The following is a 23,323-nucleotide window of genomic DNA, read 5'->3' on the forward strand; positions in this document are numbered from 1 at the left end:
CGATATGGAATCTTCCCGAAACCCTCTCCGGGTCCTCCACGCTAATAGACTGAAACCCCACTTTGTACGCTCCGAACTCAGCCTCCTGATGGCAACCGACAATGGAACCGAGGAGGACTCCGAACCCCTCCCTGACCTCCTACGGTCACGGGAGAAGGACGGCTCCGTGGACGGGGTCCGACTCTCGGAGGCCCTCACCCTGGAACAGCGCCAAGGCTGCCGAGTCCTCCTGCTACAGTTCTCCACCCTGTTCTCCCTCACCCCGGGGGTCACCCCCTGGTGCTTACACGACGTGGACACGGGAGACAGTCCCCCTATCCGCCATCGGGCCTACCGCGTACCAGATCGGGTACGGGCCTGCATCCAAGAGGAGGTGGCCAAGATGCTCACCCTCGGGATCATCGAGCCCTCAGACAGCCCCTGGGCCAGCCCAGTGGTACTGGTCCCCAAAGCGGCCGCCCCCGGCACCACGCCGGAGCTCCGGTTCTGCGTCGACTACCGGGGCTTGAATGCGGTCACCAGAACAGACGCACACCCCATCCCCCGAGCAGATGAACTAATCGACCGCATGGGAGCTGCCCGCTACCTCAGCATCTTCGACCTGACAGCGGGCTACTGGCAGATCGGTCTCACACCCCGGGCCCAAGAACGATCGGCATTCTCTACCCCGGATGGCCACTATCACTTCAAGGTCATGCCCTTCGGCATGAAGAATGCCCCAGCCACCTTTCAGCGGCTAGTAAACCAGGTCCTGGCAGGACTCGAAGGATTCAGCGCCGCCTACCTGGACGATATCGCTGTGTACAGCCACCACTGGTCCGACCACCTCCACCACCTCCGAGAGGTGCTACAGGCCCTCCAACGAGCTGGCCTCACGATCAAGGCCAGCAAATGCCAAATTGGCCAGGGGTCCGTGACCTATCTCGGGCACCAGGTGGGAAGCGGTCTGGTGGCCCCTCTGCAACTCAAGATCGCGGCCATCCAGTCGTGGCAGTCCCCCATCACCCAGACCGAGGTCCGCGCCTTCTTGGGACTCACGGGCTACTACCGACGGTTCGTGAGGGACTATGGCAGCATCGTAGGGCCCCTCACGGAACTCACCTCCAAAAACCAACCAAAGAAGGTCAACTGGACCCCAGACTGTCAAGCGGCCTTCGAGAAGCTGAAGGCCGCCATGTGCTCCGCCCCGGTGCTCCAGGCCCCCGACTACAGTCGGGAATTTATCGTCCAAACAGATGCCTCCGACCATGGCGTTGGGGCAGTCCTTTCCCAGCTGAACCCCGAAGGACTTGACCAGCCAGTGGCTTTCATCAGCAGACGGCTCCTGGCCCGAGAACGACGCTGGAGCACCATCGAGAGGGAGGCCTTCGCCGTGGTGTGGGCCCTCAAAAAGCTCCGGCCTTATCTCTTCGGCACCCACTTCCGGGTCCAGACCGATCATCGACCCCTGCAATGGCTCATGCAGATGCGGGGGGAAAACCCGAAACTACTACGTTGGTCCATCTCCCTGCAGGGGATGGACTTCACTGTGGAACATCGACCCGGCCAGGACCACGCCAACGCGGATGGCCTGTCCCGCTTTTTCCGCCTCGACGAGGAGAGTCCCCAAGAAGATGGGTGACTCTCCCCGCCTTCAGCTGGGGGGGACGCATGTTGGACAGGCCACATGAAGGGCTCGCTCCCTCCCCGCAGGACAGGGCCCGGGCCACCGTCAGCACCATTGCCCGGCCCAGCCGCCATCTTGGACACGGCACCACGCGGCCACGCGGCCTCAGCCCGACCCCAACCCTGGACCTGGCCAGGCCCCGACATCCCGGCACCACCCTCCACCCAGGAGGTGAACGGCCCACTTGGCAGGTCAATGGGAGTACGAAGTGTCGACGGCTCTCCCCCGCCAGGTGCCGAGCACCCCCAGCCTCCTCGGGCGCTGGCTCCACCCCCCTGCTGGGTGTCTGGACTCCCTCATCCCAGACCTCCCGACCTCCAAGAGCGAGGGTCCGGACATCAAAGGGCGCCAGACCTATAACTGAGGCAGCCCCAGGACAGGAAGGCAGTTGTATCCTGGAGTCGAGAGACACCGCGACGAACTCATCCTTGACGGACTGTTGGCGCTGCCACAGCCCTGCCTTGTGAACTATTGTCCTGCCTGCTGGCGCTGCCGCGGCCCTCTGCAACCTTCATCCTCGTGGGACCTGCTGGCGCTGCCGCGGCCCTCTGCAACCTGCATTCTCGTGGGACCTGCTGGCGCTGCCGCGGCCCGTTGTAACCTTCATCCTCGTGGGACCTGCTGGCGCTGCCGCGGCCCGTTGCAACCTGCATTCTCGTGGGACCTGCTGGCGCTGCCGCGGCCCGTTGTAACCTTCATCCTCGTTGGGACCTGCTGGCGCTGCCGCGGCCCGTGCCACCTACGACCTCTTCGGGACCTGCTGGCGCTGCCGCGGTCTGACCCATCCGAACACCGAGCTCGAGGATTGTGAGCTATCACCGTTACACACCCGTACCCGTGGGTACCAAGACTGTCCCGCTACCCCCTTCCCTTACTAGAGACTAGAATTGAGAGGATCATCGTGTCCTGATCGCCCTGTATCGTACCACTCTACTACCCGAAGTGCCTATAAAAGGTGTTACCATAAGCTTTGTGTGGTGTCCATCTGTGGGGGGGAAGTTACCTGTCTGTGCGATCACTCTGCTCGGCCGACCCTCCAGGTCCCCGTCTAACAGGGAGGGTGGTGGGGGTTGGGGTGTGTGAGAGACCAGCACTACAACTCCCCACAGGATCCCATGTCCACAGGGAGGGTGGTGAGGGTGGGGATGTGAGAGACCAGCACTACAACTCCCCACAGGCCCCCATGTCCACAGGGAGGGTGGTAGGGGTTGGGGTGTGTGAGAGACCAGCACTACAACTCCCCACAGGCCCCCATGTCCACAGGGAGGGTGGTGGGGGGTGTGAGAGACCAGCACTACAACTCTCAACAGGCCCCCATGTCCACAGGGAGGGTGGTGGGGGTGTGAGAGAGGTGGGTGGGGTGTGTGAGAGACCAGCATTACAACTCCCCACAGGCCCCCATGTCCACAGGGAGGGTGGTGGGGGTTGGGGTATGTGAGAGACCAGCACTACAACTCCCCACAGGCTCCCATGTCCACAGGGAGGGTGGTGGGAGTTGGGGTGTGTGAGAGACCAGCACTACAACTCCCCACAGGCCCCCATGTCCACAGGGAGGGTGGTGGGGGTGTGAGAGACCAGCACTACAACTCCCCACAGGCCCCCATGTCCACAGGGAGGGTGGTGGGGGTTGGGGTGTGTGAGAGAAGAGCACTACAACTCCCCACAGGCCCTCATGTCCACAGGGAGGGTGGTGGGGGTTGGGGTGTGTGAGAGACCAGCACTACAACTCCCCACAGGCCCCCATTTCCACAGGGAGGGTAGTGGGGGTTGGGGTGTGTGAGAGACCAGCACTACAACTCCCAACAGGCTCCCATGTCCACAGGGAGGTGGTGGGGGTTGGGGTGTGTGAGAGACCAGCAATACAACTCCCCACAGGCCCCCATGTCCACAGGGAGGGTGGTGGGAGCTGGGGTGTGTGAGAGACCAGCACTACAACTCCCAATAGGCCCCCATGTCCACAGAGAGGGTGGTGGGGGTTGGGGTGTGTGAGAGACCAGCACTACAACTCCCCACAGGCCCCCATGTCCACAGGGAGGGTGGTGGGGGATGTGAGAGAGGTGGGTGGGCTGTGTGAGAGACCAGCATTACAACTCACAACAGGCCCCCATGTCCACAGGGAGGGTGGTGGGGGGTGTGAGAGAGGTGGGTGGGTGTGTGAGAGACCAGCACTACAACTCCCCACAGGCCCCATGTCCATAGGGAGGGTGGTGGGGGGTGTGAGAGAGGTGGGTGGGGTGTGTGAGAGACCAGCACTACATCTCCCAACAGGCCCCCATGTCCACAGGGAGGGTGGTGGGGGGTGTGAGAGAGGTGGGTGGGGTGTGTGATAGACCAGCACTACAACTCCCAACATGCCCCCATGTCCACAGGGAGGGTGGTGGGGGTTGGGGCGTGTGAGAGACCAGCACTACAACTCCCCACAGGCCCCCATGTCCACAGGGAGGGTGGTGGGGGTGTGAGAGAGGTGGGTGGGGTGTGTGAGAGACCAGCACTACAACTCCCAACAGGCCCCCATGTCCACAGGGAGGGTGGTGGGGGGTGTGAGAGAGGTGGGTGGGTGTGTGAGAGACCAGCACTACAACTCCCCACAGGCCCCATGTCCATAGGGAGGGTGGTGGGGGGTGTGAGAGAGGTGGGTGGGGTGTGTGAGAGACCAGCACTACAACTCCCAACAGGCCCCCATGTCCACAGGGAGGGGGGTGGGGGTGTGAGAGAGGTGGGTGGGGTGTGTGAGAGATCAGAACTACAACTCTCCACAGGCCCCCATGTCCACAGGGAGGGTGGTGGGGGTTGGGGTGTGTGAGAGACCAGCACTGCAACTCCCCACAGGCCCCCATGTCCACAGGGAGGGTGGTGGGGTTGGGGTGTGTGAGAGACCAACACTACAACTCCCCACAGGCCCCCATGTCCACAGGGAGGGTGGTGGGGGGTGGGGTGTGTGAGAGACCAGCACTGCAACTCCCCACAGGCCCCCATGTCCACAGGGAGGGTGGTGGGGTTGGGGTGTGTGAGAGACCAACACTACAACTCCCCAGAGGCCCCCATGTCCACAGGGAGGGTGGTGGGGGTTGGGGTGTGTGAGAGACCAGGACTACAACTCCCCACAGGATCCCATGTCCACAGGGAGGGTGGTGGGGGTGGGGGTGTGTGAGAGACCAGCACTACAACTCCCCACAGGCCCCCATGTCCACAGGGAGGGTGGTAGGGGTTGGGGGGGTGTGAGAGACCAGCACTACAACTCCCCACAGGCCCCCATGTCCACAGGGAGGGTGGTGGGGGGTGTGAGAGACCAGCACTACAACTCTCAACAGGCCCCCATGTCCACAGGGAGGGTGGTGGGGGTGTGAGAGAGGTGGGTGGGGTGTGTGAGAGACCAGCATTACAACTCCCCACAGGCCCCCATGTCCACAGGGAGGGTGGTGGGGGTTGGGGTATGTGAGAGACCAGCACTACAACTCCCCACAGGCTCCCATGTCCACAGGGAGGGTGGTGGGAGTTGGGGTGTGTGAGAGACCAGCACTACAACTCCCAACAGGCCCCCATGTCCACAGGGAGGGTGGTGGGGGTGTGAGAGACCAGCACTACAACTCCCCACAGGCCCCCATGTCGACAGGGAGGGTGGTGGGGTTGGGGTGTTTGAGAGAAGAGCACTACAACTCCCCACAGGCCCTCATGTCCACAGGGAGGGTGGTGGGGGTTGGGGTGTGTGAGAGACCAGCACTACAACTCCCCACAGGCCCCCATTTCCACAGGGAGGGTAGTGGGGGTTGGGGTGTGTGAGAGACCAGCACTACAACTCCCAACAGGCTCCAATGTCCACAGGGAGGTGGTGGGGGTTGGGGTGTGTGAGAGACCAGCACTACAACTCCCCACAGGCCCCCATGTCCACAGGGAGGGTGGTGGGAGTTGGGGTGTGTGAGAGACCAGCACTACAACTCCCCACAGGCCCCCATGTCCACCGGGAGTGTGATGGGGGTATGAGAGAGGTGGGTGGGGTGTGTGAGAGACCAGCACTACATCTCCCAACAGGCCCCCATGTCCACAGGGAGGGTGGTGGGGGGTGTGAGAGAGGTGGGTGGGGTGTGTGAGAGACCAGCACTACAACTCCCAACATGCCCCCATGTCCACAGGGAGGGTGGTGGGGGTTGGGGCGTGTGAGAGACCAGCACTACAACTCCCCACAGGCCCCCATGTCCACAGGGAGGGTGGTGGGGGTGTGAGAGAGGTGGGTGGGGTGTGTGAGAGACCAGCACTACAACTCCCAACAGGCCCCCATGTCCACAGGGAGGGTGGTGGGGGGTGTGAGAGAGGTGGGTGGGTGTGTGAGAGACCAGCACTACAACTCCCCACAGGCCCCATGTCCATAGGGAGGGTGGTGGGGGGTGTGAAAGAGGTGGGTGGGGTGTGTGAGAGACCAGCACTACAACTCCCAACAGGCCCCCATGTCCACAGGGAGGGTGGTGGGGGTGTGAGAGAGGTGGGTGGGGTGTGTGAGAGATCAGAACTACAACTCTCCACAGGCCCCCATGTCCACAGGGAGGGTGGTGGGGGTTGGGGTGTGTGAGAGACCAGCACTGCAACTCCCCACAGGCCCCCATGTCCACAGGGAGGATGGTGGGGTTGGGGTGTGTGAGAGACCAACACTACAACTCCCCACAGGCCCCCATGTCCACAGGGAGGGTGGTGGGGGGTGGGGTGTGTGAGAGACCAGCACTGCAACTCCCCACAGGCCCCCATGTCCACAGGGAGGGTGGTGGGGTTGGGGTGTGTGAGAGACCAACACTACAACTCCCCAGAGGCCCCCATGTCCACAGGGAGGGTGGTGGGGGTTGGGGTGTGTGAGAGACCAGCACTACAACTCCCCACAGGATCCCATGTCCACAGGGAGGGTGGTGGGGGTGGGGGTGTGTGAGAGACCAGCACTACAACTCCCCACAGGCCCCCATGTCCACAGGGAGGGTGGTAGGGGTTGGGGTGTGTGAGAGACCAGCACTACATCTCCCCACAGGCCCCCATGTCCACAGGGAGGGTGGTGGGGGGTGTGAGAGACCAGCACTACAACTCTCAACAGGCCCCCATGTCCACAGGGAGGGTGGTGGGGGTGTGAGAGAGGTGGGTGGGGTGTGTGAGAGACCAGCATTACAACTCCCCACAGGCCCCCATGTCCACAGGGAGGGTGGTGGGGGTTGGGGTATGTGAGAGACCAGCACTACAACTCCCCACAGGCTCCCATGTCCACAGGGAGGGTGGTGGGAGTTGGGGTGTGTGAGAGACCAGCACTACAACTCCCAACAGGCCCCCATGTCCACAGGGAGGGTGGTGGGGGTGTGAGAGACCAGCACTACAACTCCCCACAGGCCCCCATGTTCACAGGGAGGGTGGTGGGGGTTGGGGTGTGTGAGAGAAGAGCACTACAACTCCCCACAGGCCCTCATGTCCACAGGGAGGGTGGTGGGGGTTGGGGTGTGTGAGAGACCAGCACTACAACTCCCCACAGGCCCCCATTTCCACAGGGAGGGTAGTGGGGGTTGGGGTGTGTGAGAGACCAGCACTACAACTCCCAACAGGCTCCCATGTCCACAGGGAGGTGGTGGGGGTTGGGGTGTGTGAGAGACCAGCACTACCACTCCCCACAGGCCCCCATGTCCACAGGGAGGGTGGTGGGAGTTGGGGTATGTGAGAGACCAGCACTACAACTCCCAATAGGCCCCCATGTCCACAGGGAGGGTGGTGGGGGTTGGGGTGTGTGAGAGACCAGCACTACAACTCCCCACAGGCCCCCATGTCCACAGGGAGGGTGGTGGGGGATGTGAGAGAGGTGGGTGGGCTGTGTGAGAGACCAGCATTACAACTCACAACAGGCCCCCATGTCCACAGGGAGGGTGGTGGGGGGTGTGAGAGAGGTGGGTGGGTGTGTGAGAGACCAGCACTACAACTCCCCACAGGCCCCATGTCCATAGGGAGGGTGGTGGGGGGTGTGAGAGAGGTGGGTGGGGTGTGTGAGAGACCAGCACTACATCTCCCAACAGGCCCCCATGTCCACAGGGAGGGTGGTGGGGGGTGTGAGAGAGGTGGGTGGGGTGTGTGAGAGACCAGCACTACAACTCCCAACATGCCCCCATGTCCACAGGGAGGGTGGTGGGGGTGGGGGTGTGTGAGAGACCAGCACTACAACTCCCCACAGGCCCCCATGTCCACAGGGAGGGTGGTAGGGGTTGGGGTGTGTGAGAGACCAGCACTACAACTCCCCACAGGCCCCCATGTCCACAGGGAGGGTGGTGGGGGGTGTGAGAGACCAGCACTACAACTCTCAACAGGCCCCCATGTCCACAGGGAGGGTGGTGGGGGTGTGAGAGAGGTGGGTGGGGTGTGTGAGAGACCAGCATTACAACTCCCCACAGGCCCCCATTTCCACAGGGAGGGTAGTGGGGGTTGGGGTGTGTGAGAAACCAGCACTACAACTCCCAACAGGCTCCCATGTCCACAGGGAGGTGGTGGGGGTTGGGGTGTGTGAGAGACCAGCAATACAACTCCCCACAGGCCCCCATGTCCACAGGGAGGGTGGTGGGAGCTGGGGTGTGTGAGAGACCAGCACTACAACTCCCAATAGGCCCCCATGTCCACAGAGAGGGTGGTGGGGGTTGGGGTGTGTGAGAGACCAGCACTACAACTCCCCACAGGCCCCCATGTCCACAGGGAGGGTGGTGGGGGATGTGAGAGAGGTGGGTGGGCTGTGTGAGAGACCAGCATTACAACTCACAACAGGCCCCCATGTCCACAGGGAGGGTGGTGGGGGGTGTGAGAGAGGTGGGTGGGTGTGTGAGAGACCAGCACTACAACTCCCCACAGGCCCCATGTCCATAGGGAGGGTGGTGGGGGGTGTGAGAGAGGTGGGTGGGGTGTGTGAGAGACCAGCACTACATCTCCCAACAGGCCCCCATGTCCACAGGGAGGGTGGTGGGGGGTGTGAGAGAGGTGGGTGGGGTGTGTGATAGACCAGCACTACAACTCCCAACATGCCCCCATGTCCACAGGGAGGGTGGTGGGGGTTGGGGCGTGTGAGAGACCAGCACTACAACTCCCCACAGGCCCCCATGTCCACAGGGAGGGTGGTGGGGGTGTGAGAGAGGTGGGTGGGGTGTGTGAGAGACCAGCACTACAACTCCCAACAGGCCCCCATGTCCACAGGGAGGGTGGTGGGGGGTGTGAGAGAGGTGGGTGGGTGTGTGAGAGACCAGCACTACAACTCCCCACAGGCCCCATGTCCATAGGGAGGGTGGTGGGGGGTGTGAGAGAGGTGGGTGGGGTGTGTGAGAGACCAGCACTACAACTCCCAACAGGCCCCCATGTCCACAGGGAGGGGGGTGGGGGTGTGAGAGAGGTGGGTGGGGTGTGTGAGAGATCAGAACTACAACTCTCCACAGGCCCCCATGTCCACAGGGAGGGTGGTGGGGGTTGGGGTGTGTGAGAGACCAGCACTGCAACTCCCCACAGGCCCCCATTTCCACAGGGAGGGTGGTGGGGTTGGGGTGTGTGAGAGACCAACACTACAACTCCCCACAGGCCCCCATGTCCACAGGGAGGGTGGTGGGGGGTGGGGTGTGTGAGAGACCAGCACTGCAACTCCCCACAGGCCCCCATGTCCACAGGGAGGGTGGTGGGGTTGGGGTGTGTGAGACACCAACACTACAACTCCCCAGAGGCCCCCATGTCCACAGGGAGGGTGGTGGGGGTTGGGGTGTGTGAGAGACCAGGACTACAACTCCCCACAGGATCCCATGTCCACAGGGAGGGTGGTGGGGGTGGGGGTGTGTGAGAGACCAGCACTACAACTCCCCACAGGCCTCCATGTCCACAGGGAGGGTGGTAGGGGTTGGGGGGGTGTGAGAGACCAGCACTACAACTCCCCACAGGCCCCCATGTCCACAGGGAGGGTGGTGGGGGGTGTGAGAGACCAGCACTACAACTCTCAACAGGCCCCCATGTCCACAGGGAGGGTGGTGGGGGTGTGAGAGAGGTGGGTGGGGTGTGTGAGAGACCAGCATTACAACTCCCCACAGGCCCCCATGTCCACAGGGAGGGTGGTGGGGGTTGGGGCGTGTGAGAGACCAGCACTACAACTCCCCACAGGCCCCCATGTCCACAGGGAGGGTGGTGGGGGTGTGAGAGAGGTGGGTGGGGTGTGTGAGAGACCAGCACTACAACTCCCAACAGGCCCCCATGTCCACAGGGAGGGTGGTGGGGGGTGTGAGAGAGGTGGGTGGGTGTGTGAGAGACCAGCACTACAACTCCCCACAGGCCCCATGTCCATAGGGAGGGTGGTGGGGGGTGTGAGAGAGGTGGGTGGGGTGTGTGAGAGACCAGCACTACAACTCCCAACAGGCCCCCATGTCCACAGGGAGGGGGGTGGGGGTGTGAGAGAGGTGGGTGGGGTGTGTGAGAGATCAGAACTACAACTCTCCACAGGCCCCCATGTCCACAGGGAGGGTGGTGGGGGTTGGGGTGTGTGAGAGACCAGCACTGCAACTCCCCACAGGCCCCCATGTCCACAGGGAGGGTGGTGGGGTTGGGGTGTGTGAGAGACCAACACTACAACTCCCCACAGGCCCCCCATGTCCACAGGGAGGGTGGTGGGGGGTGGGGTGTGTGAGAGACCAGCACTGCAACTCCCCACAGGCCCCCATGTCCACAGGGAGGGTGGTGGGGTTGGGGTGTGTGAGAGACCAACACTACAACTCCCCAGAGGCCCCCATGTCCACAGGGAGGGTGGTGGGGGTTGGGGTGTGTGAGAGACCAGGACTACAACTCCCCACAGGATCCCATGTCCACAGGGAGGGTGGTGGGGGTGGGGGTGTGTGAGAGACCAGCACTACAACTCCCCACAGGCCCCCATGTCCACAGGGAGGGTGGTAGGGGTTGGGGGGGTGTGAGAGACCAGCACTACAACTCCCCACAGGCCCCCATGTCCACAGGGAGGGTGGTGGGGGGTGTGAGAGACCAGCACTACAACTCTCAACAGGCCCCCATGTCCACAGGGAGGGTGGTGGGGGTGTGAGAGAGGTGGGTGGGGTGTGTGAGAGACCAGCATTACAACTCCCCACAGGCCCCCATGTCCACAGGGAGGGTGGTGGGGGTTGGGGTATGTGAGAGACCAGCACTACAACTCCCCACAGGCTCCCATGTCCACAGGGAGGGTGGTGGGAGTTGGGGTGTGTGAGAGACCAGCACTACAACTCCCAACAGGCCCCCATGTCCACAGGGAGGGTGGTGGGGGTGTGAGAGACCAGCACTACAACTCCCCACAGGCCCCCATGTCCACAGGGAGGGTGGTGGGGTTGGGGTGTTTGAGAGAAGAGCACTACAACTCCCCACAGGCCCTCATGTCCACAGGGAGGGTGGTGGGGGTTGGGGTGTGTGAGAGACCAGCACTACAACTCCCCACAGGCCCCCATTTCCACAGGGAGGGTAGTGGGGGTTGGGGTGTGTGAGAGACCAGCACTACAACTCCCAACAGGCTCCAATGTCCACAGGGAGGTGGTGGGGGTTGGGGTGTGTGAGAGACCAGCACTACAACTCCCCACAGGCCCCCATGTCCACAGGGAGGGTGGTGGGAGTTGGGGTGTGTGAGAGACCAGCACTACAACTCCCCACAGGCCCCCATGTCCACCGGGAGTGTGATGGGGGTATGAGAGAGGTGGGTGGGGTGTGTGAGAGACCAGCACTACATCTCCCAACAGGCCCCCATGTCCACAGGGAGGGTGGTGGGGGGTGTGAGAGAGGTGGGTGGGGTGTGTGAGAGACCAGCACTACAACTCCCAACATGCCCCCATGTCCACAGGGAGGGTGGTGGGGGTTGGGGCGTGTGAGAGACCAGCACTACAACTCCCCACAGGCCCCCATGTCCACAGGGAGGGTGGTGGGGGTGTGAGAGAGGTGGGTGGGGTGTGTGAGAGACCAGCACTACAACTCCCAACAGGCCCCCATGTCCACAGGGAGGGTGGTGGGGGGTGTGAGAGAGGTGGGTGGGTGTGTGAGAGACCAGCACTACAACTCCCCACAGGCCCCATGTCCATAGGGAGGGTGGTGGGGGGTGTGAAAGAGGTGGGTGGGGTGTGTGAGAGACCAGCACTACAACTCCCAACAGGCCCCCATGTCCACAGGGAGGGTGGTGGGGGTGTGAGAGAGGTGGGTGGGGTGTGTGAGAGATCAGAACTACAACTCTCCACAGGCCCCCATGTCCACAGGGAGGGTGGTGGGGGTTGGGGTGTGTGAGAGACCAGCACTGCAACTCCCCACAGGCCCCCATGTCCACAGGGAGGATGGTGGGGTTGGGGTGTGTGAGAGACCAACACTACAACTCCCCACAGGCCCCCATGTCCACAGGGAGGGTGGTGGGGGGTGGGGTGTGTGAGAGACCAGCACTGCAACTCCCCACAGGCCCCCATGTCCACAGGGAGGGTGGTGGGGTTGGGGTGTGTGAGAGACCAACACTACAACTCCCCAGAGGCCCCCATGTCCACAGGGAGGGTGGTGGGGGTTGGGGTGTGTGAGAGACCAGCACTACAACTCCCCACAGGATCCCATGTCCACAGGGAGGGTGGTGGGGGTGGGGGTGTGTGAGAGACCAGCACTACAACTCCCCACAGGCCCCCATGTCCACAGGGAGGGTGGTAGGGGTTGGGGTGTGTGAGAGACCAGCACTACATCTCCCCACAGGCCCCCATGTCCACAGGGAGGGTGGTGGGGGGTGTGAGAGACCAGCACTACAACTCTCAACAGGCCCCCATGTCCACAGGGAGGGTGGTGGGGGTGTGAGAGAGGTGGGTGGGGTGTGTGAGAGACCAGCATTACAACTCCCCACAGGCCCCCATGTCCACAGGGAGGGTGGTGGGGGTTGGGGTATGTGAGAGACCAGCACTACAACTCCCCACAGGCTCCCATGTCCACAGGGAGGGTGGTGGGAGTTGGGGTGTGTGAGAGACCAGCACTACAACTCCCAACAGGCCCCCATGTCCACAGGGAGGGTGGTGGGGGTGTGAGAGACCAGCACTACAACTCCCCACAGGCCCCCATGTTCACAGGGAGGGTGGTGGGGGTTGGGGTGTGTGAGAGAAGAGCACTACAACTCCCCACAGGCCCTCATGTCCACAGGGAGGGTGGTGGGGGTTGGGGTGTGTGAGAGACCAGCACTACAACTCCCCACAGGCCCCCATTTCCACAGGGAGGGTAGTGGGGGTTGGGGTGTGTGAGAGACCAGCACTACAACTCCCAACAGGCTCCCATGTCCACAGGGAGGTGGTGGGGGTTGGGGTGTGTGAGAGACCAGCACTACCACTCCCCACAGGCCCCCATGTCCACAGGGAGGGTGGTGGGAGTTGGGGTATGTGAGAGACCAGCACTACAACTCCCAATAGGCCCCCATGTCCACAGGGAGGGTGGTGGGGGTTGGGGTGTGTGAGAGACCAGCACTACAACTCCCCACAGGCCCCCATGTCCACAGGGAGGGTGGTGGGGGATGTGAGAGAGGTGGGTGGGCTGTGTGAGAGACCAGCATTACAACTCACAACAGGCCCCCATGTCCACAGGGAGGGTGGTGGGGGGTGTGAGAGAGGTGGGTGGGTGTGTGAGAGACCAGCACTACAACTCCCCACAGGCCCCATGTCCATAGGGAGGGTGGTGGGGGGTGTGAGAGAGGTGGGTGGGGTGTGTGAGAGACCAGCACTACATCTCCCAACAGGCCCCCATGTCCACAGGGAGGGTGGTGGGGGGTGTGAGAGAGGTGGGTGGGGTGTGTGAGAGACCAGCACTACAACTCCCAACATGCCCCCATGTCCACAGGGAGGGTGGTGGGGGTGGGGGTGTGTGAGAGACCAGCACTACAACTCCCCACAGGCCCCCATGTCCACAGGGAGGGTGGTAGGGGTTGGGGTGTGTGAGAGACCAGCACTACAACTCCCCACAGGCCCCCATGTCCACAGGGAGGGTGGTGGGGGGTGTGAGAGACCAGCACTACAACTCTCAACAGGCCCCCATGTCCACAGGGAGGGTGGTGGGGGTGTGAGAGAGGTGGGTGGGGTGTGTGAGAGACCAGCATTACAACTCCCCACAGGCCCCCATTTCCACAGGGAGGGTAGTGGGGGTTGGGGTGTGTGAGAGACCAGCACTACAACTCCCAACAGGCTCCCATGTCCACAGGGAGGTGGTGGGGGTTGGGGTGTGTGAGAGACCAGCAATACAACTCCCCACAGGCCCCCATGTCCACAGGGAAGGTGGTGGGAGCTGGGGTGTGTGAGAGACCAGCACTACAACTCCCAATAGGCCCCCATGTCCACAGAGAGGGTGGTGGGGGTTGGGGTGTGTGAGAGACCAGCACTACAACTCCCCACAGGCCCCCATGTCCACAGGGAGGGTGGTGGGGGATGTGAGAGAGGTGGGTGGGCTGTGTGAGAGACCAGCATTACAACTCACAACAGGCCCCCATGTCCACAGGGAGGGTGGTGGGGGGTGTGAGAGAGGTGGGTGGGTGTGTGAGAGACCAGCACTACAACTCCCCACAGGCCCCATGTCCATAGGGAGGGTGGTGGGGGGTGTGAGAGAGGTGGGTGGGGTGTGTGAGAGACCAGCACTACATCTCCCAACAGGCCCCCATGTCCACAGGGAGGGTGGTGGGGGGTGTGAGAGAGGTGGGTGGGGTGTGTGATAGACCAGCACTACAACTCCCAACATGCCCCCATGTCCACAGGGAGGGTGGTGGGGGTTGGGGCGTGTGAGAGACCAGCACTACAACTCCCCACAGGCCCCCATGTCCACAGGGAGGGTGGTGGGGGTGTGAGAGAGGTGGGTGGGGTGTGTGAGAGACCAGCACTACAACTCCCAACAGGCCCCCATGTCCACAGGGAGGGTGGTGGGGGGTGTGAGAGAGGTGGGTGGGTGTGTGAGAGACCAGCACTACAACTCCCCACAGGCCCCATGTCCATAGGGAGGGTGGTGGGGGGTGTGAGAGAGGTGGGTGGGGTGTGTGAGAGACCAGCACTACAACTCCCAACAGGCCCCCATGTCCACAGGGAGGGGGGTGGGGGTGTGAGAGAGGTGGGTGGGGTGTGTGAGAGATCAGAACTCCAACTCTCCACAGGCCCCCATGTCCACAGGGAGGGTGGTGGGGGTTGGGGTGTGTGAGAGACCAGCACTGCAACTCCCCACAGGCCCCCATGTCCACAGGGAGGGTGGTGGGGTTGGGGTGTGTGAGAGACCAACACTACAACTCCCCACAGGCCCCCATGTCCACAGGGAGGGTGGTGGGGGGTGGGGTGTGTGAGAGACCAGCACTGCAACTCCCCACAGGCCCCCATGTCCACAGGGAGGGTGGTGGGGTTGGGGTGTGTGAGACACCAACACTACAACTCCCCAGAGGCCCCCATGTCCACAGGGAGGGTGGTGGGGGTTGGGGTGTGTGAGAGACCAGGACTACAACTCCCCACAGGATCCCATGTCCACAGGGAGGGTGGTGGGGGTGGGGGTGTGTGAGAGACCAGCACTACAACTCCCCACAGGCCCCCATGTCCACAGGGAGGGTGGTAGAGGTTGGGGGGGTGTGAGAGACCAGCACTACAACTCCCCACAGGCCCCCATGTCCACAGGGAGGGTGGTGGGGGGTGTGAGAGACCAGCACTACAACTCTCAACAGGCCCCCATGTCCACAGGGAGGGTGGTGGGGGTGTGAGAGAGGTGGGTGGGGTGTGTGAGAGACCAGCATTACAACTCCCCACAGGCCCCCATGTCCACAGGGAGGGTGGTGGGGGTTGGGGTATGTGAGAGACCAGCACTACAACTCCCCACAGGCTCCCATGTCCACAGGGAGGGTGGTGGGAGTTGGGGTGTGTGAGAGACCAGCACTACAACTCCCAACAGGCCCCCATGTCCACAGGGAGGGTGGTGGGGGTGTGAGAGACCAGCACTACAACTCCCCACAGGCCCCCATGTCCACAGGGAGGGTGGTGGGGTTGGGGTGTTTGAGAGAAGAGCACTACAACTCCCCACAGGCCCTCATGTCCACAGGGAGGGTGGTGGGGGTTGGGGTGTGTGAGAGACCAGCACTACAACTCCCCACAGGCCCCCATTTCCACAGGGAGGGTAGTGGGGGTTGGGGTGTGTGAGAGACCAGCACTACAACTCCCAACAGGCTCCAATGTCCACAGGGAGGTGGTGGGGGTTGGGGTGTGTGAGAGACCAGCACTACAACTCCCCACAGGCCCCCATGTCCACAGGGAGGGTGGTGGGAGTTGGGGTGTGTGAGAGACCAGCACTACAACTCCCCACAGGCCCCCATGTCCACCGGGAGTGTGATGGGGGTATGAGAGAGGTGGGTGGGGTGTGTGAGAGACCAGCACTACATCTCCCAACAGGCCCCCATGTCCACAGGGAGGGTGGTGGGGGGTGTGAGAGAGGTGGGTGGGGTGTGTGAGAGACCAGCACTACAACTCCCAACATGCCCCCATGTCCACAGGGAGGGTGGTGGGGGTTGGGGCGTGTGAGAGACCAGCACTACAACTCCCCACAGGCCCCCATGTCCACAGGGAGGGTGGTGGGGGTGTGAGAGAGGTGGGTGGGGTGTGTGAGAGACCAGCACTACAACTCCCAACAGGCCCCCATGTCCACAGGGAGGGTGGTGGGGGGTGTGAGAGAGGTGGGTGGGTGTGTGAGAGACCAGCACTACAACTCCCCACAGGCCCCATGTCCATAGGGAGGGTGGTGGGGGGTGTGAAAGAGGTGGGTGGGGTGTGTGAGAGACCAGCACTACAACTCCCAACAGGCCCCCATGTCCACAGGGAGGGTGGTGGGGGTGTGAGAGAGGTGGGTGGGGTGTGTGAGAGATCAGAACTACAACTCTCCACAGGCCCCCATGTCCACAGGGAGGGTGGTGGGGGTTGGGGTGTGTGAGAGACCAGCACTGCAACTCCCCACAGGCCCCCATGTCCACAGGGAGGATGGTGGGGTTGGGGTGTGTGAGAGACCAACACTACAACTCCCCACAGGCCCCCATGTCCACAGGGAGGGTGGTGGGGGGTGGGGTGTGTGAGAGACCAGCACTGCAACTCCCCACAGGCCCCCATGTCCACAGGGAGGGTGGTGGGGTTGGGGTGTGTGAGAGACCAACACTACAACTCCCCAGAGGCCCCCATGTCCACAGGGAGGGTGGTGGGGGTTGGGGTGTGTGAGAGACCAGCACTACAACTCCCCACAGGATCCCATGTCCACAGGGAGGGTGGTGGGGGTGGGGGTGTGTGAGAGACCAGCACTACAACTCCCCACAGGCCCCCATGTCCACAGGGAGGGTGGTAGGGGTTGGGGTGTGTGAGAGACCAGCACTACATCTCCCCACAGGCCCCCATGTCCACAGGGAGGGTGGTGGGGGGTGTGAGAGACCAGCACTACAACTCTCAACAGGCCCCCATGTCCACAGGGAGGGTGGTGGGGGTGTGAGAGAGGTGGGTGGGGTGTGTGAGAGACCAGCATTACAACTCCCCACAGGCCCCCATGTCCACAGGGAGGGTGGTGGGGGTTGGGGTATGTGAGAGACCAGCACTACAACTCCCCACAGGCTCCCATGTCCACAGGGAGGGTGGTGGGAGTTGGGGTGTGTGAGAGACCAGCACTACAACTCCCAACAGGCCCCCATGTCCACAGGGAGGGTGGTGGGGGTGTGAGAGACCAGCACTACAACTCCCCACAGGCCCCCATGTTCACAGGGAGGGTGGTGGGGGTTGGGGTGTGTGAGAGAAGAGCACTACAACTCCCCACAGGCCCTCATGTCCACAGGGAGGGTGGTGGGGGTTGGGGTGTGTGAGAGACCAGCACTACAACTCCCCACAGGCCCCCATTTCCACAGGGAGGGTAGTGGGGGTTGGGGTGTGTGAGAGACCAGCACTACAACTCCCAACAGGCTCCCATGTCCACAGGGAGGTGGTGGGGGTTGGGGTGTGTGAGAGACCAGCACTACCACTCCCCACAGGCCCCCATGTCCACAGGGAGGGTGGTGGGAGTTGGGGTATGTGAGAGACCAGCACTACAACTCCCAATAGGCCCCCATGTCCACAGGGAGGGTGGTGGGGGTTGGGGTGTGTGAGAGACCAGCACTACAACTCCCCACAGGCCCCCATGTCCACAGGGAGGGTGGTGGGGGATGTGAGAGAGGTGGGTGGGCTGTGTGAGAGACCAGCATTACAACTCACAACAGGCCCCCATGTCCACAGGGAGGGTGGTGGGGGGTGTGAGAGAGGTGGGTGGGTGTGTGAGAGACCAGCACTACAACTCCCCACAGGCCCCATGTCCATAGGGAGGGTGGTGGGGGGTGTGAGAGAGGTGGGTGGGGTGTGTGAGAGACCAGCACTACATCTCCCAACAGGCCCCCATGTCCACAGGGAGGGTGGTGGGGGGTGTGAGAGAGGTGGGTGGGGTGTGTGAGAGACCAGCACTACAACTCCCAACATGCCCCCATGTCCACAGGGAGGGTGGTGGGGGTGGGGGTGTGTGAGAGACCAGCACTACAACTCCCCACAGGCCCCCATGTCCACAGGGAGGGTGGTAGGGGTTGGGGTGTGTGAGAGACCAGCACTACAACTCCCCACAGGCCCCCATGTCCACAGGGAGGGTGGTGGGGGGTGTGAGAGACCAGCACTACAACTCTCAACAGGCCCCCATGTCCACAGGGAGGGTGGTGGGGGTGTGAGAGAGGTGGGTGGGGTGTGTGAGAGACCAGCATTACAACTCCCCACAGGCCCCCATGTCCACAGGGAGGGTGGTGGGGGTTGGGGTATGTGAGAGACCAGCACTACAACTCCCCACAGGCTCCCATGTCCACAGGGAGGGTGGTGGGAGTTGGGGTGTGTGAGAGACCAGCACTACAACTCCCAACAGGCCCCCATGTCCACAGGGAGGGTGGTGGGGGTTGGGGTATGTGAGAGACCAGCACTACAACTCCCCACAGGCTCCCATGTCCACAGGGAGGGTGGTGGGAGTTGGGGTGTGTGAGAGACCAGCACTACAACTCCCAACAGGCCCCCATGTCCACAGGGAGGGTGGTGGGGGTGTGAGAGACCAGCACTACAACTCCCCACAGGCCCCCATGTCCACAGGGAGGGTGGTGGGGTTGGGGTGTTTGAGAGAAGAGCACTACAACTCCCCACAGGCCCTCATGTCCACAGGGAGGGTGGTGGGGGTTGGGGTGTGTGAGAGACCAGCACTACAACTCCCCACAGGCCCCCATTTCCACAGGGAGGGTAGTGGGGGTTGGGGTGTGTGAGAGACCAGCACTACAACTCCCAACAGGCTCCAATGTCCACAGGGAGGTGGTGGGGGTTGGGGTGTGTGAGAGACCAGCACTACAACTCCCCACAGGCCCCCATGTCCACAGGGAGGGTGGTGGGAGTTGGGGTGTGTGAGAGACCAGCACTACAACTCCCCACAGGCCCCCATGTCCACCGGGAGTGTGATGGGGGTATGAGAGAGGTGGGTGGGGTGTGTGAGAGACCAGCACTACATCTCCCAACAGGCCCCCATGTCCACAGGGAGGGTGGTGGGGGGTGTGAGAGAGGTGGGTGGGGTGTGTGAGAGACCAGCACTACAACTCCCAACATGCCCCCATGTCCACAGGGAGGGTGGTGGGGGTTGGGGCGTGTGAGAGACCAGCACTACAACTCCCCACAGGCCCCCATGTCCACAGGGAGGGTGGTGGGGGTGTGAGAGAGGTGGGTGGGGTGTGTGAGAGACCAGCACTACAACTCCCAACAGGCCCCCATGTCCACAGGGAGGGTGGTGGGGGGTGTGAGAGAGGTGGGTGGGTGTGTGAGAGACCAGCACTACAACTCCCCACAGGCCCCATGTCCATAGGGAGGGTGGTGGGGGGTGTGAAAGAGGTGGGTGGGGTGTGTGAGAGACCATCACTACAACTCCCAACAGGCCCCCATGTCCACAGGGAGGGTGGTGGGGGTTGGGGTATGTGAGAGACCAGCACTACAACTCCCCACAGGCTCCCATGTCCACAGGGAGGGTGGTGGGAGTTGGGGTGTGTGAGAGACCAGCACTACAACTCCCAACAGGCCCCCATGTCCACAGGGAGGGTGGTGGGGGTGTGAGAGACCAGCACTACAACTCCCCACAGGCCCCCATGTCCACAGGGAGGGTGGTGGGGTTGGGGTGTTTGAGAGAAGAGCACTACAACTCCCCACAGGCCCTCATGTCCACAGGGAGGGTGGTGGGGGTTGGGGTGTGTGAGAGACCAGCACTACAACTCCCCACAGGCCCCCATTTCCACAGGGAGGGTAGTGGGGGTTGGGGTGTGTGAGAGACCAGCACTACAACTCCCAACAGGCTCCAATGTCCACAGGGAGGTGGTGGGGGTTGGGGTGTGTGAGAGACCAGCACTACAACTCCCCACAGGCCCCCATGTCCACAGGGAGGGTGGTGGGAGTTGGGGTGTGTGAGAGACCAGCACTACAACTCCCCACAGGCCCCCATGTCCACCGGGAGTGTGATGGGGGTATGAGAGAGGTGGGTGGGGTGTGTGAGAGACCAGCACTACATCTCCCAACAGGCCCCCATGTCCACAGGGAGGGTGGTGGGGGGTGTGAGAGAGGTGGGTGGGGTGTGTGAGAGACCAGCACTACAACTCCCAACATGCCCCCATGTCCACAGGGAGGGTGGTGGGGGTTGGGGCGTGTGAGAGACCAGCACTACAACTCCCCACAGGCCCCCATGTCCACAGGGAGGGTGGTGGGGGTGTGAGAGAGGTGGGTGGGGTGTGTGAGAGACCAGCACTACAACTCCCAACAGGCCCCCATGTCCACAGGGAGGGTGGTGGGGGGTGTGAGAGAGGTGGGTGGGTGTGTGAGAGACCAGCACTACAACTCCCCACAGGCCCCATGTCCATAGGGAGGGTGGTGGGGGGTGTGAAAGAGGTGGGTGGGGTGTGTGAGAGACCATCACTACAACTCCCAACAGGCCCCCATGTCCACAGGGAGGGTGGTGGGGGTGTGAGAGAGGTGGGTGGGGTGTGTGAGAGATCAGAACTACAACTCTCCACAGGCCCCCATGTCCACAGGGAGGGTGGTGGGGGTTGGGGTGTGTGAGAGACCAGCACTGCAACTCCCCACAGGCCCCCATGTCCACAGGGAGGATGGTGGGGTTGGGGTGTGTGAGAGACCAACACTACAACTCCCCACAGGCCCCCATGTCCACAGGGAGGGTGGTGGGGGGTGGGGTGTGTGAGAGACCAGCACTGCAACTCCCCACAGGCCCCCGTGTCCACAGGGAGGGTGGTGGGGTTGGGGTGTGTGAGAGACCAACACTACAACTCCCCAGAGGCCCCCATGTCCACAGGGAGGGTGGTGGGGGTTGGGGTGTGTGAGAGACCAGCACTACAACTCCCCACAGGATCCCATGTCCACAGGGAGGGTGGTGGGGGTGGGGGTGTGTGAGAGACCAGCACTACAACTCCCCACAGGCCCCCATGTCCACAGGGAGGGTGGTAGGGGTTGGGGTGTGTGAGAGACCAGCACTACAACTCCCCACAGGCCCCCATGTCCACAGGGAGGGTGGTGGGGGGTGTGAGAGACCAGCACTACAACTCTCAACAGGCCCCCATGTCCACAGGGAGGGTGGTGGGGGTGTGAGAGAGGTGGGTGGGGTGTGTGAGAGACCAGCATTACAACTCCCCACAGGCCCCCATGTCCACAGGGAGGGTGGTGGGGGTTGGGGTATGTGAGAGACCAGCACTACAACTCCCCACAGGCTCCCATGTCCACAGGGAGGGTGGTGGGAGTTGGGGTGTGTGAGAGACCAGCACTACAACTCCCAACAGGCCCCCATGTCCACAGGGAGGGTGGTGGGGGTGTGAGAGACCAGCACTACAACTCCCCACAGGCCCCCATGTCCACAGGGAGGGTGGTGGGGGTTGGGGTGTGTGAGAGAAGAGCACTACAACTCCCCACAGGCCCTCATGTCCACAGGGAGGGTGGTGGGGGTTGGGGTGTGTGAGAGACCAGCACTACAACTCCCCACAGGCCCCCATTTCCACAGGGAGGGTAGTGGGGGTTGGGGTGTGTGAGAGACCAGCACTACAACTCCCAACAGGCTCCCATGTCCACAGGGAGGTGGTGGGGGTTGGGGTGTGTGAGAGACCAGCACTACAACTCCCCACAGGCCCCCATGTCCACAGGGAGGGTGGTGGGAGTTGGGGTATGTGAGAGACCAGCACTACAACTCCCAATAGGCCCCCATGTCCACAGGGAGGGTGGTGGGGGTTGGGGTGTGTGAGAGACCAGCACTACAACTCCCCACAGGCCCCCATGTCCACAGGGAGGGTGGTGGGGGATGTGAGAGAGGTGGGTGGGCTGTGTGAGAGACCAGCATTACAACTCACAACAGGCCCCCATGTCCACAGGGAGGGTGGTGGGGGGTGTGAGAGAGGTGGGTGGGTGTGTGAGAGACCAGCACTACAACTCCCCACAGGCCCCATGTCCATAGGGAGGGTGGTGGGGGGTGTGAGAGAGGTGGGTGGGGTGTGTGAGAGACCAGCACTACATCTCCCAACAGGCCCCCATGTCCACAGGGAGGGTGGTGGGGGGTGTGAGAGAGGTGGGTGGGGTGTGTGAGAGACCAGCACTACAACTCCCAACATGCCCCCATGTCCACAGGGAGGGTGGTGGGGGTTGGGGCGTGTGAGAGACCAGCACTGCAACTCCCCAAAGGCCCCCATGTCCACAGGGAGGGTGGTGGGGGTGTGAGAGAGGTGGGTGGGGTGTGTGAGAGACCAGCACTACAACTCCCAACAGGCCCCCATGTCCACAGGGAGGGTGGTGGGGGGTGTGAGAGAGGTGGGTGGGTGTGTGAGAGACCAGCACTACAACTCCCCACAGGCCCCATGTCCATAGGGAGGGTGGTGGGGGGTGTGAGAGAGGTGGGTGGGGTGTGTGAGAGACCAGCACTACAACTCCCAACAGGCCCCCATGTCCACAGGGAGGGGGGTGGGGGTCTGAGAGAGGTGGGTGGGGTGTGTGAGAGATCAGAACTACAACTCTCCACAGGCCCCCATGTCCACAGGGAGGGTGGTGGGGTTGGGGTGTGTGAGAGACCAGCACTGCAACTCCCCACAGGCCCCCATGTCCACAGGGAGGGTGGTGGGGTTGGGGTGTGTGAGAGACCAACACTACAACTCCCCACAGGCCCCCATGTCCACAGGGAGGGTGGTGGGGTGTGGGGTGTGTGAGAGACCAGCACTGCAACTCCCCACTGGCCCCCATGTCCACAGGGAGGGTGGTGGGGTTGGGGTGTGTGAGAGACCAACACTACAACTCCCCAGAGGCCCCCATGTCCACAGGGAGGGTGGTGGGGGTTGGGGTGTGTGAGAGACCAGCACTACAACTCCCCACAGGATCCCATGTCCACAGGGAGGGTGGTGGGGGTGGGGGTGTGTGAGAGACCAGCACCACAACTCCCCACAGGCCCCCATGTCCACAGGGAGGGTGGTAGGGGTTGGGGTGTGTGAGAGACCAGCACTACAACTCCCCACAGGCCCCCATGTCCACAGGGAGGGTGGTGGGGGGTGTGAGAGACCAGCACTACAACTCTCAACAGGCCCCCATGTCTACAGGGAGGGTGGTG

Source organism: Lissotriton helveticus, chromosome 4_1, assembly GCF_964261635.1.
Source record: "Lissotriton helveticus chromosome 4_1, aLisHel1.1, whole genome shotgun sequence".
In the NCBI taxonomy this organism is placed as follows: domain Eukaryota; kingdom Metazoa; phylum Chordata; class Amphibia; order Caudata; family Salamandridae; genus Lissotriton; species Lissotriton helveticus.